Here is a 14282-nt window from a genome sequence, read left to right on the forward strand (position 1 = left end):
CTGGTGCAGGGACTCAGCCCTAGATCTCCGGCTGCTGGGTCAGAGCTTTGATGTTTTTGCTTTGTTGCTATGGGGTGAGTGTAAGCGCAACCCCATCACCTGGAGGAGTAAGGATCAAATCCCAGGGTTCTGATTGCTGTAAACTTTTTGTGTTTGCACTGATGACTGGCCCCATTATCTGCAAAGAGGTTCAGCTCTTTCACAACTACAGAAGTGGCTTGCCTGCATGAGTAAATGCCACACAGGAAGTGATGGGCTCTGAATACAATAAAAGCACCAGAAGTAAGCAGAAGACTCACTCACCCCAGACAGAGCCCCAGGGCATGGTCTTTGACACCACAGAACAATCCCAGAAAGAACTGGACTTGATAGAGAATGGGGAACAGAAATCTGAGCAAAGGGCTTGTCTGTGACACAATGAGGGTCACTGGAGAGGTGAGTCACTCTCACTGCAAGGACGGGCAAGTTTAGGCCTGATCCTTAAGGGGAATGATACTCAGAACCTTGGCTGTCTGGTGTGACAACGGTGTGTGAGGAGCTGTGGATGAGAGAGCGGGGGCTGGAGGAGGAGGGGGGGAGGGCAGAGGGCCTTCCCACTGTTCCAGGCACTGTAGCAGCCTCTGACTAGGACTGCATGCTGTGGCAGCTGAAGGGGCTCCTCTGATCCGGGAGAGGTTTCCATCTGTTTTTAGGTTAATGATTTTTTTTAAATTTTTGCTATTGTCGTTTGCTCTCAGAATAAATAACAAGCCTCCGTTGAACTCATGTCTTTACTGGTGAGGACTGTTGGAGTGTGGCACCATTCTCCGCCTCTGGGCCCCTCTCTTCTGTACGCCTCATTCATTCTATCTGTGAAACTTCTATTTTGTAATACTCCAGTTCTGAAAGCCCTCCTGGTACCAGGTGAGTGCCCACTGTCCTGACTTCTTTACTAGCATTGAGGAAACCCATCTAAATAGGACAAGATATTATTAATGCTCAGGAGCCAAAAAACCAGAAAACATCTTGTGATGGTTTGTATACACTTGGCCCAGGGAATGGCACTATGAGAAGATGTGGCCTTGTTGGAGTAGGTGTGTCACTGTGGGTATGAACTTTAAGACCCTCCTCCTAGCTGCCTGGAAACCAGTCTTCCACTAGCAGCCATCAGAGAAACTGTAGAACTCTCAGCTCCTCCTGCACCAGGCCTGCCTGGATGCTGCCATGCTCCCACCTTGATGATAATGGACTGAACCTCTGAAACTGTAAGCCAGCCCCAATTAAATGATGTCCTTTATAAGAGTTGCTGTGGTCATGGTGTCTCTTCACAGCAGTCACTAACTAAGACAGGTCTAAGACAGGTCTGCACATGCTCAGCACATACAGATTTTTGTCAGAACATTTTCTGAATCTTTGGGCCTAGAATCTGTGGATGTAGAGAGTCAGACACAGGGCTTCGCTGAACCTTGGCATAAGTGCTGGGCAATGTGAACTATCATTCACTCCGTAAGATTACCTTGGTAGAAACTAAGCTGACTTATAGATTCAGCTCAGAACTAAGGGAACACGGCACACAGCATGTTCTCAATGCATTCTCCAACAGGTAAGTGAATGAATGACATCTTTAATGCTGTGGTTTTGACCAAAGACTTTATGTTAGAACCTGTGTGTCTCCTGGAGATGGGGCCTCAAGCAACTCTACTCTGTATGATATGAGACGAAGTCCTGGGAGAGACATCTCAACAGTGTAAGAAGCAGACAAAATTTGCCTGAATTGGGACAACCACCCTGGCAGCTCTGCAGAGCTGTTGATGTTGTGTCTGGATGGCAGGCATTGTGGGACAGTAGAACACGCCATGACAAAAAGGTGAGCTTCCCTTACCAAGGGAGAGAGCTATCATTCACTGTGAAGGAAATTGCTATTGTTTGCTTTCAGTGTGGCCAGCAAGCCTTTGTTGTACTTAGATCTTTACAGGTGAGGACTGTTTGAAGCGATGCTGAGCTTAGCACAGTCTTCTGTAAAGGCGGAAAATCATTTTGGCAGTAAAGCAGTAAGAGTGGCAGCTGTGTGCCATATTCCTTCAGCTGAGAGAATGGCCTGATTCTGTCTCATGTGTGTCTAGAGGGTAATATTCTCTACCCACTCTCGTTTTCATTGTGTTGGGACAACTGGCTTTGATATAACCTATTGTAGTGGTTCTGTGTTTCCAGGGCCCTGGTCTCAATTTTGCTCCAGACCTCTTATATAATTCAGGAAGAAGGATTGCAGAGATGGCTCAGCAGTTGAGAGCACTGACTGCTCTTCCAGAGGTCCTGAGTTCAATTCCCAGCAACCACATGGTGGCTCACAACCATCTGTAATGGAGTCAGATGCCCTCTTCTAGTGTGTTTAAAGATAGTGACAGTGTACACACATAAAATAAATAAAATATAATCCAGGAAGAACTTACTGGGTACTTGGGGCTTGTAATATACTGTGACAACCCCCCAGGAACAAGAGAGGGTTACATATGCTTTGTCCTGGAGGAGCTTAGTTCTAGAGTCATGACTCTGACCCATGGAGAGCTGTTACAGAAAGCTAACGAACAGCAGAATTAGGTGGTTTTAAGGAGCTGTAGTGGTTTGCATGTGCTTGGCCCAGGGAGTGGCACTATTACAAGGTGTGGCCTTGTTGGAGGAAGTGTGTCACAGGGTAGGATGTGCTTTGGGACCCTCCTCTTAGCTGCCTGGAAGACAGATGGTCTTCTAGCAGCCTTCAGATGAAGATGTAGAACTCTCAGCTCCTCCTGTACCACACCTGCCTGGATGCTGCCCTGTTCCCACCTTGATGATAATGGACTGAACCCCTGAACCTGCAAGCCAGCCCCAATTAAATGTTTACTTTTATAAGAGTTGCTGTGGTCATGGTGTCTCTTCACAGCAATGGGAACCCTAACTAAAACTATTAGTCATTAATAGTGTGAACTGGAGTTAGACGGTTTTAGGGAAGTTAGTTTTTAGGACTGTGAACTGGTTTGGTGACAGGAGGAAGAAGACTGACTGACAGATCACTGCCGTGGCTGCTCTCCCTTCCAACTTGCCAGAGCCAGTTGCCTTTGCAACCTTTTTGAGTTCTTCCTGGCACAGTTTGCTTTGCTGAGCACTTTTACGCATATCATGTCTGTCTTAGCCAGGGTTCTCAAGGGTCACAGAACTTATGGGCAGTCTCTATATAGTAAGAGAATTGGTTGATGACTTACAGTCTGTGGTCCAACTCTCCAACAATGATTAGCAGCAGCTGTGAAAGAAAGTCCAAGTGGCTTAGTCCCATGAGGCAGGCAGGCAGGCAGGCAAAAGAGACTCTTCCTTCTTCCAATGTCCTTATGTAAATCTCCAGCAGAAGTTGTGTTCGAGACTAAAGGTGTGTACCACCATGCCTGGGTCTGGGACTTGCTTTGTCCCAGGTGACCTTGAACTCAGAGATCTCCTTGCCTTAAGCTCCTGGGATTCATAGCCACTATGCCTCAAGACCTCCATACCAAGATCCAGGTCAGAAACTTGTAGCTCCCAGCCTCAAGATCAGGATCGAAGGTGAGCCTTCCATTCTGGACTGTAGTTCATTCCAGAGATAGTCAAGTTGACAACCAGGAATAGCCACTACAATGTCTTAGCACCGTTTGCCTCCTGGCACCAACTGAACATGAAGACAGCCAGTTCTTAGGCCAGTAACTTGACTTCTCTAATGAATCCAGCTTCAGCCTCCAGCTCCAGCCTCCAGCACCACAATGATGCTTCTGCAAACACCTCGCCTCTCAAGCTTTCTGTCATTACCATAACTTTCAGGGTGACAGGTAAACACCACTCAGATCTTAGCAGCCGACTTCAGCCTGGCAGACTGGGACTCCTCTGTCCTGCTTGTGTAGCTGGCTGAACAAAGCAGAGAGAGTGTGTAGCACTGGAGTTACCCTTGTGGCAGCTGATCTTGGTTGTCAGTCTGATGGCCCCTGGTAACTAGTAAAACCAAAGCAGGGGACACTCCTGTCCTGCATTATTTGACATGGGAAGACCCATCCAAAATCCTTCTGATGGCTGCCCATACAGAAGGTGTGAAGAAGGAAGCTTTTGCTTTTTGCCTGCTTGCCTTTGCTCTCTGGGATCTTGCTCAGAGGTACTGCATTGCTAATATTAGAGTCTACTGTTTTGGATTTCAGCATAGACTGAAGACCAGTATCTCCTTAGGAATCCTCCAGGACTAGCGGATTCTAGGTGCCATATTGGGACTGCTGAAGCATCCCGTCTCATAGACTGAACAGCTACTGGATTCTTGGTCACTCCGTTGTGAGGTAGCCACTGTTAGACTACCTACCTATATCTACTATAAGTCTGGAAGCCATAGTAATAAATCTCTCAATCTTCCAATCTCTCTCTGTCCCTCTTAGCTTCTCTCTGTCTCTCTTTGTCTCCGTATCAGATAAGATACAGGTCTGTTGCCTTGGAAACACAACTCCACAGGAAATACGGTCTTACAATATCCAGAACTTCCAGTTACACAGCATGTACCTACAGCCTTTAGGATTTACAAAGAATGAGGCCAGGAGGACTCCCAGGTTAATATCCAACCCGGAGTCATTTACTGCTGCCCTGAGTCCAGGAAAGGTTCCCTGCTGTCCAGCAGGTCCAGGGCAGCTTTTCTGAAAAAGTCCCACAATGTATGGCAGGCGGGATGCCTTTGGCCTTCTCCAGTTTGGCAAAGTTTCTGTGTGAAGGGGACCCAGAGGGGTAGAGAAGTTTGGTCTCAGCAGAGACCTCTGCTTGTGTTAATAACAGAATTTTCACTGGAATGACTAGAAACGAACATCCCTTTTGTGTCGTCTTATTCGCCAAAAACAGAAGCAAAACAAAGCCACCATTTTTTTTCACACTCACAGGTAATCAATTTGTCTACAGATGAGTAGGAAGGAGGGCAGAGGGAGCCCAGCCACACCACAGAATGAGCCACTCGGGGCACCTTGACATTTTCCTAGTGGAAGTCAAAATTCTCAGCAGAATTTTATAAAAATGCACTTTATCAGCACATAAAACTGGAAGATTCAATTATAGCACAGTTCTGAGAATTTCATGGGCTATCTCAGGATACTTGGGTTACTGACAGTTGGAAAATGTACAGGTACATCAGTAGAATAGCAGGGACCGTGAGCTCTGAAGAAGCTAAAAAGTAAAGACGTTCTTTAACACACTCATGTCACTTTCAACGTATTAATGTTGCAAAGTGAAAGCCAATCTTTCCTTTATTCCCAGCGGCTTTTGCCATTCACATTCCAATATAAACTGAAGTTTTTTTGTTTGTTTGTTTGTTTTTTGGAGCTGGGGACGGAACCCAGGGCCTTGCGATTGCTAGGCAAGCGCTCTACCACTGAGCTAAATCCCCAACCCCGTAAACTTAAGTTTTAAGTTAAACAGTAAGTCACTGTTACTTTGTTTCCACCCTTGAATAACAGAGACATTCTAGTTTTACCGAAAGCAGAACAAGCTTGCTAGAATGCAGGCGTCTTAAGGGCAAAACTTAGTATGTACTGCTAATAGACAGGCGAAACTCCAGCACCAGAGAAAATTGATGTTTTATCAGTTACATAGATATATGTATACTTTTAATTAAAATTTTATTAAAACTTTTCCCATATATTTGCTCATGTTTTCACTACTCCAATGTCTCCCGGGTCTTCCCCATTTCCTTACTCATTCGACTCTATTTTCCCTTCCCCCTTTTCTATAAAAACCCACAAAAACCAGAAACCAAAATCAAAAAACAACAAAACAAAAATGAAACAAAACAAAAATCCAACAAATAAACAAAAATAAATAAGACAAGAATGACAAGATGAAATGAAAAATCTACAAAAATTAGTGGATTTCATTTTGAGTTGGCCAGCTATTACATGGGCATAAGGCACCTACCTGGAGTATGGTTCATAAACCCAGTGACACTCTGTTGGAACAAACTGATTTTCACTTTTCCAATGGGTATCAACTCAAGATAGCTTATTGGTTAGGATTAGGATCCTGCTTTCCCTTCCCTGTCCCAGTGTTGATGCCCCATCTAATCTGGACCTGTGCATATCTTGTGCATGGTGATATAGTATCTTAGAGTTCATGGTGCATTAACTGCACATCAGCAGTTGTATTTGGAAGATGTTTCTTTGCAGTCATCCCCCACCTCTCTAGCTCTTACAGTCTTTCTGTCTCTTCTCCACATGGGTCCCTGTGACCTCACGGAGGGGTTTGATGAAGATATCACATTTAGAACTGAGAGCTTTCAAAGTCTCATTCTCTGAACGTTGTCCACTTGTGGCCTCTGCGTTATTGCAAGAAGAAATTTCTCTGATGAGGGATGAACAAGGTGATGATCTATAAATATAACAATATGTCATTAGAATTCATTTTATTGTTTTATTCCTTTAGTAGAATAATAGCTGTAGGTTTTCCTCTGGACCAATGCACTATCTAGTCTCAGGCTCTTTTGTACATTTTAGTCAGTTATGGCTTCCACCTCATGGAGTGGGCCTTAAATCCAATTAAACGTTCTGGTATGTCTTGTCAGCTGCTGTAGGTCACAGGCTTTGTGGCTGGGTGATATTGATGATGAAGTTTCTCCTCCAGCAGCATGGAAAGTAACTTCCAGTACCACGACTGCTAGTCCAGTGTTACTTGCAGATATAAGGCCTCGATATCGTGGTTATGGAGGGTAACCAATGTCCTTGGCAACAGCCCCCCGAGATGTTTGTGAGGTTTCCATGCGACCCTTTTGATCAATGACTCAACAAGATGGAACCCATTTCCTGCACTGAGGCTTTTACTTGGTGGCATAAGATGTCTAACTGGGGGCTTTGTTAAAGTCTTCTCATGTACATGTATGTTTTAGGAAGCTCCTGCAGTAATCGCTTTCCATATGATCACTGAAAAAGACCTTTAGTGTTCTTTGTCCCTTCTCATATTTCCATTTTCATCTTTAACTCCTAATGTCCTCTTCATTTAATCCTTCCATTCCACATCCCCATGTGCTCCATAACATTCTATTCTACCTTTTCTTCCTTGAGAGATCCTCTTACCTGACCCTGACCCCTTCCAGGTTCCTAACCTCTGTGGTTATCCAGATTGAAAGACACATATCAAAGCTTAAAAGCTAACATCTGCGTGTAAGAGAAAATACAGCATTTTTCTGTTGAGGTCTGAGTTACCTCACTCAGAATGGTTTTTTTTTTCTAGTTCCAACCATTTACCTACAATTTTCATTTTTTTTAAACTGCTCAACAATGTTCCATTGTGCAAATGTACCATGTTTTTATTATGCACACATCCCTGGTGGCTGTCTGAACTGTTTCCAATTGGCTATGCTGATAGAGCAGGGATGAGCAAGCAGTGGGGTGTAGAGTTCTTGGATATATATCCCAGAGTGGTATAGCTGGGTCTTGAAGTAGATTGATTTTCAGCTTTCTGAGGAACCTCCACACTGACGTCCACGGTGGCTATACAGATAAGTGTTTCCTGGTCACTTGTGTGTCATCTTCCCAGATCCTCTGCTTAGTTCTGTACCCAATTTTTAAATCTTTTTTCGATGTTCAGTTTTTTAGTTCTTTGTATATTTGTAGGTACTAACCTTCAATCAGATGTACAATTGGTAATGGGTTTCCCCTATTCTGTAGGCTGCTGCTTTGTCTGAAAGATGATGTGTAGAGAGAGAGAGATTTTGGGGCCACTGCTAGAAACTTGTCAGGAATTTGACATTGGGCCAGAAGAAAGAAGCAGGCTTCAGGCCAGGATGTGACTTTGGGTTAGGACAAGGAAGTAGGCTCAGGTATCTTGGTTATCCCTGTTGCCTAGGGAACTAGATTTTTCCTCTACTATGTTAAGTTTAGTATGTCTTGGCTCCTACTGTCCCTGTTCCCTAATCACACACCATTCGACCAGAGCTTCCACCCAGGGCCTCGCTGGCCACAGGATAGTTAATATTCACTTTTTTTCGGTTTCCTTTCTGTTACTGTAATAAAACACGGAGACTGAAAGCAATTTAGAGGACAAAAGGATTTATTTGAAATGGGAGCTTGAAGTAGAAACATGGAGGAACTACCACTTTCCCGGACCACTCTCTGGCTCATAATTAGCTCTTTTATAAATGTGCAGGGTCACCTGCCTAGAAATGTCAAGACCTTCAAGAGTGGGATGGCTCCTCCTCCATCAATTAATAATCAAGAGAGTCCCCACGGATGTGCTGAGGACAATGTGCTCCAGGCAGCTTCTCACGTGAGGCTTTCCTCTCAGGTGACTGCAGGCTGTTGGTGACTTTGTCCACCAGTATAGCCTACATGGTGCTATGCAATCTGCCCAGCAGGAAGGCAACCTTACAGCTCAGGCCAGGCTTCCCCACCTCAGTGTCACACAACTTGTGTGTGTGGCTTCTTCAGGGCCTACTAGTGGGTGGACATCCAAGGACATTGGCTATGGCCTGCACTGATGGGGCCCTCTGGAGCCTTGCTGGCCAAACAGATCATAGATAAATATACTTGGTACCGGGATTTTCATTTAATAACGTTTGGCTTTTGGGAGGAACATTATCTACTCATGCAGTTTCTCTATTTGGACTTAAAAATAATTTTCTTTAATAGATTTACAAAATAGGATTCCACAGGGCCTGTGCATCAGCTCCTGCCTCCAGGGTCCTGCCCCATTTGTGTTCCTGCCCTGACTTCTTTCAGTGATGAATAGCAATACATAAGTGTAAGCTGAATAAACCCTTTCCTCTTCAACTTGATTTTTGGTCATGGAGTTTTGTCAAAGCAATAAAAACCCTAACTAAGACCTCAAAGCTCGCTCCCATAGTGACACATACCTACTCCAATAAGGCCATACCTCCTAATAATGCCACTCCCTAAGGGCCATGCATTCAAACACATGATTCTATGGTGCCATTCCTATTCAAACCATTGCAGAAGTGTACCTTACCTCTTCTGATTACTTCTGGCTTAAAGTCTACTTTGTCTGAAATTAGAAGAGCTATGCCATTGTTAGTTATATTTTCTTGGAAAACTTCTTTTATCCTTTTACCATAGGGTAGTTTTTATCACTGATACTGATATATGCTGTTTGAGGGCAACAAATCCAATCTACTAATCTGTGTCTTAACTTTGAGACAAGATCTCATATAGCTCTGACTGGCCTGGAGCTCTCTATGTGGACCAGGCTGGCTTCAGACTCACAGAGATCCACCTGACTCTACCTCCAAGTGCTAGAATTAAAGTTATTTTCTACCACACATAGCTTAGTTTGTGTCTTTTAAATATGAATTAAATCCACAAATATTAGAAATTATCATTGAAAATGGTTTAATTCCTGTTATTTTGTCATTTTGTGTTTTTAGACTTTCTTTGATTAACTGTCCTGCACTGATTATTTATTTCTTATGATATCTCAAGTGTGTCTATTCTTTCCTTCAGACTGAAATATTCCTACTAATATCTTCTGTTGAGGTGGCTTAGTGGTCATCCATTACTTTAACTTGTTTTTATCACAGAAAAATTTTATTTCTTTTTCAGTTTTAATGGTATTGTGCTTCGTCAATCACTGTGGTCTTTTGAAGTTAGAAAGCATTTTTTCCAGGCCATTCTCATTTTTAAAGTTTCTGTCAAAAAAATTCAGGTGTTATTCTGACAGACCTGCCTTTAGAGGTTACTTGACCTTTCTCTATAACAACATTCAATGCCTCTTCTTTATTCTACGTTTTAATGTTTTAGCTATAATATATCATGGGGAGTTTCTTTTCTGGTCCCAGCTATTTGGAGTTCAGTAGGCCTCTTGAACTCAGATGGGCATCCCTTTCTTTAGGTTTGAGACATTTCCTCCTTTGGTTGTGTTGAGAATTTTCTCCATACCTTCATTGTAGTGTTCTTCTCCTGTGCCTATAATTTGTATGTTAGGTTTTCATATATTTTAAAAAAATTCTCATTGAGCTCTACAGAGCAGTTCAATTCCTTTTTTTTTTTTTTTTTTTTTTTTTTTGGAGCTGGGGACCGAACCCAGGGCCTTGCACTTGCTAGGCAAGCGCTCTACCACTGAGCTAAATCCCCAACCCCTAGCAGTTCAATTCCTTTACCTTGTCTTGGAGTCCTGACTTTGCTTTCCAAACAATCCATGGTGTTGGGGAGATTTTTCCATTGAAGTTACTATTTGGCTTATTAGGTTTTCAATTTCCAGAATCATTTCACTTTGGCTTTTCTTCAGCAATTCTATCTCTTAACTGAATTCAACAGTCATAGCTTGGATTGATGTCCTTATCTAATTCAGCTCTTTCTTCTTCTGCTTCTTCTTCTTCTTCTTCTTCTTCTTCTTCTTCTTCTTCTTCTTCTTCTTCTTCTTCTTCTTCTTCTTCTTCTTCTTCTTCTTCTTCTTCCTCCTCCTCCTCTTCCTCCTCCTCCTCCTCCTCCTCCCCCTCCTTTTCCTCCTCCTCCTCCCCCTCCTTTTCCTCCTCCTCCTCCACCTTCTCCTCTTCTTCCTGTTGTTTGAACATAGTTATTGAGGAAATTTCTGGTTTCAGTTGTGTCATGTGATGGTTCTGTGGAAGCTGTCTTGTGAGAAGGTATGTGATGTGTTGCTGGAGCTGATGCTTGAGAGGATTTTCGATGTTTGAAAAGAATATAGAATCCCACAGACAGTGAAAGTGTAGCTTGCATTGCTACACAGTGCAATGCTTTGCTGGTCTTGCTTATCATGACTTGACTTTGAAGAGAGAAATGTGCCGAAGAACTTCTCATGGTATTCTGGTTTAAATTATACATTAATTTATTTTCTTTCTAGAGTTTCTTATTTATTCATATTCCTATCTTCAGTTCAAAATACTGCTTCTAGTATTCTGCTTAATGATTTTTTTGTTGTTGTTTGATATATATATATATATATATATATATATATGATTTATGTCGCTGTCTTCAGACACAGCAGAAGAGGGCATCTGATCTCATTACAGATGGTTGTGAGCCACCATGTGGTTGCTGAGATTTGAACTCAGGACCTCTGGAAGAGCAGTCAGTGCTCTTAACCGCTGAGCCATCTCTCCAGCCCTGTTTGATATTATTTAAAAAAAAAGATTATTTGGATCATAGAAAAATCTTTCTTTTTCAACTACGGTGAATAGTTTTGTTGGGTATAGTAGTCCAGTTGGTGGTTGTGGTATTTTAGCACTTGGCATATATTGCTCCAGGATTTCTTGACTTTTAGAGCTGCCATTGAGAAATTAAGTATTATTCTTATTGGCTTTCCTTTATACATGACTTATGTTTTTCTCTTACAGCTTTCCATATCATGTCTTACTGTTTTGCTTATAATATGCTGTGGTGTTTCTTTTTTGGTCTTGTTTAATTGGGGTTTTCCGTGATTCTCGTATTTGTATGTGTATGTTTTTGCTTGGTTGGGGCAGATTTTTCTATAATATTGCTTAAATTTGATTTGTGTCATTAACCTAAAATTATTCTCCCTCTTCTATGCCTGTAATTTGAAGTTTTTTTTAAACATTTATTTATTATGTATACATCATACAGCTTTCTGCCTGCATGTACACCTGCATGCCAGAAGAGGGCATCAGATCCCATAACAGACAGTTGTGAGCCACCATGTGGTTGCTGGGAATTGAACTCAGGACCTCTGGAAGAGCAGTCAGTGCTCTAACCTCTGAGCCATCTCTCCAGCCCTAATTTGAAGTTTTTATCTTTGGGGATGCCCCGCATTTTCTAAATGTAGCTATTCTGTGCATAAAATTTTGTTTCCATTTTCTTTGCTTATTTTGTTTAAATTCTCAACTTTTATCTTTGAGTCCTTATCTGTCTCCTGCTTGATCTCTTCTAGTTGTTAGCTTTCTCCTGAGTGTTTCAAATCCATCTTCATTTTAGCTTGTGCTCTTTTCAATGTTTGTACTCTTTATTGAATCCAGTAGATAAGGTGGGCTGTGCCCATCTGTAAAGCTGAGGTGAGTTTCTTGTAGACAGCAGACACACATGTTCTGTTTCTTTAAATCCATTCAGCTAATATATATATATATGATATATATTACATATATATCATATATCTATATTTATATCTCTCTATATCTATCTATATTGCTATCTATCTATTTATCTATCTATCTAGATGAGGGAGTAAGGGAGGAAGAGGGAGAGAGAGAATGGAAAAAAGTGTGAGTTGTAGAGGATAGCTTGCATTGTTTTTATTTTGATGTTATTGTTTTTTTGTTGTTTGTTTTGATTTTTTCAAGGTATGGTTATTTATTTGTTACTCTTTTTTTTTTTTTTTGGTTCTTTTTTTTGGAGCTGGGGACCGAACCCAGGGCCTTGCGCTTCCTAGGTAAGCACTCTAACCACTGAGCTAAATCCCCAGCCCCTATTTGTTACTCTTAAAGATTTATTTTTGACTGGACTCAGAAGTAGAAACTCTCAGTGAGGACAGCCTACATCTCTTGGCCATCTGTTCCTTGTGCTTTTCTTTGACTTCCTTCATTCTCTTGGTCAAAAGTTTAGCTTATTCTGTAGCCTCCTCCTTGTTTTTCTTAGAGCATTTTTTCTTCAGAGCAATACGTTGGCATTTGTGTTATAGGACACATGGAATAACAAGATGCTGAAACTTGGGTGCTTTGGTCCTTGGCTTCTTACCTTCTTTTTTAAGGGCTTTCTGACAATTTATTGGTGGACATCATCTTCTTTGAAGAGGTTAAAAAGCTTTCAGATTCTCCTAACTCTTTAAGGTCCCAACCAAACGAGGCACAGTAGTATCTGTCAGTCCAAGATTATCTTTCTCTACTTCTGTTTTACAAGTTTAGAACACACAGATTGACATCCACAATGCATCCATGAACAGACTTGTGCTTCCTCTCTCCATTTCTCCTTGGTCTATAACAAGAATGCCCCTCACTCAACAGTAGGTGCACTCTGCCATGGGTCAAATGCCTTGCTTCATGGGAAAACCTTATATGTCATTCCCACTGCTGATCCAGACCATATAACCCTTCCACTCTTTGCCAAGAGCAGCAGCAGCTACTCCTGTGATCATGCTCTTCTCATAGTAATGAGTGGACACTCTCACATTAAGTGGATGATAGCCAGTGGCAGGAAGGAGATATTCAGCTTCATCTTGACCTTGTTTTGATTTTTTGAGACAGAGTTTCTGTATATAGTGCTGGCTGTCCTAGAATTTACTCTGTAGTCCATGCTGGCCTTGAACTCAGAGATCCAACTCTTCCTCCTGAGTGCTAGGATCAAAGGTCTGATCCACTACCACCAGGCTTATAGCTTGCACTGTTCATAGGGGCTTACATAGATGCAGCATGGCTATAGGTGGGAATGAGAGGTGGGTAGAGACGTCAGACAACGATGTTGCTGGCCTGGATGGTTTTTTCTCTTCCCCTTTACAGATCAACAGTTTTGCCTTTCTGGTTTAGCTCTAGGCTGTATCCCATGTTGATTTTTTTTTAATCAGTTCTGGTTTCTTGTGGGATCCATGTTCACTCCTGTGTGGAGCTTCTCTCATGAAGATACTTGGCCCTGTTCTGTGAGCTAGGCATAGCTGAGGTAAATTGCCCAGCTGGGGTGGTTATGGTCCTTCAGAGCCAACAGCAGAGGTGCCCAAAGCACTATTTAGATTTTATGCTTAGCTTTCAGTTTTGCTGTTTCCATTTGGGCAATAATAGTGGTGACAGCTGCAGTGGCTAGGCACCCCTTCCATAGAGTTCCCATCAGTGAGGCTTTTGTAGATTTCTTAGGAGAATAATGTTAGCCTGCTTTATAGTCAACCGCTGGTTTCTTCTGGATCCTACAGCTGCAACGGCCATTGCGTTGGTTGCAGACACAGTAAGGAGTCTTCATAGGATGATAGAGGAAGTTCCTGGATTTGATGGCAGCAGGCTTGTGTAGCACTAATCACGTGAATTCTAGGGACCAGAGAGGCATCTGATTGAATGATAGATTATTTCTGTTCCCTTTGTATCCCTAACCACAGCCAGTCACTCATTTTGACATGACTTCTAGGCCACTATCTTATCTTGAAACTCTGCCTTGAATTGGAGTTATGCAGAGGCTCTGAACCCCAGGAAGCCAGTACAATTGATGTATCTGTTTAATGGTTATCAGCCCTTGAAGTGTCCTTGTGTAGACCTGTGCACCAGGGGCTATCCCTGTGGAGATATCTGACCCGGTGTGGGGTGGGGTAGGGGTGGTTGTGGTGGTGTTCAAGCGAAGGGGAAAGGATGAGGGCCGGGAGGGGAAATTGCCCAGACAATGCTTCCACTGTGA

The 14282-nt window shown here is 42.6% G+C and overlaps 1 long non-coding RNA gene across 1 annotated transcript; it reads left to right on the forward strand.

Annotated features, from left to right (window-relative positions):
• The first annotated feature begins 235 nt into the window (after positions 1-235).
• Positions 236-2900, forward strand: LOC103694417 (uncharacterized). Its single transcript, XR_597405.4, has 3 exons — positions 236-435; positions 738-903; positions 1640-2900. It is a non-coding gene; the product is annotated as an uncharacterized LOC103694417 (long non-coding RNA).
• The last annotated feature ends 11382 nt before the right edge of the window (positions 2901-14282 follow it).

Source organism: Rattus norvegicus, chromosome 20, assembly GCF_036323735.1.
Source record: "Rattus norvegicus strain BN/NHsdMcwi chromosome 20, GRCr8, whole genome shotgun sequence".
NCBI classification, from domain to species: Eukaryota; Metazoa; Chordata; class Mammalia; order Rodentia; family Muridae; genus Rattus; species Rattus norvegicus.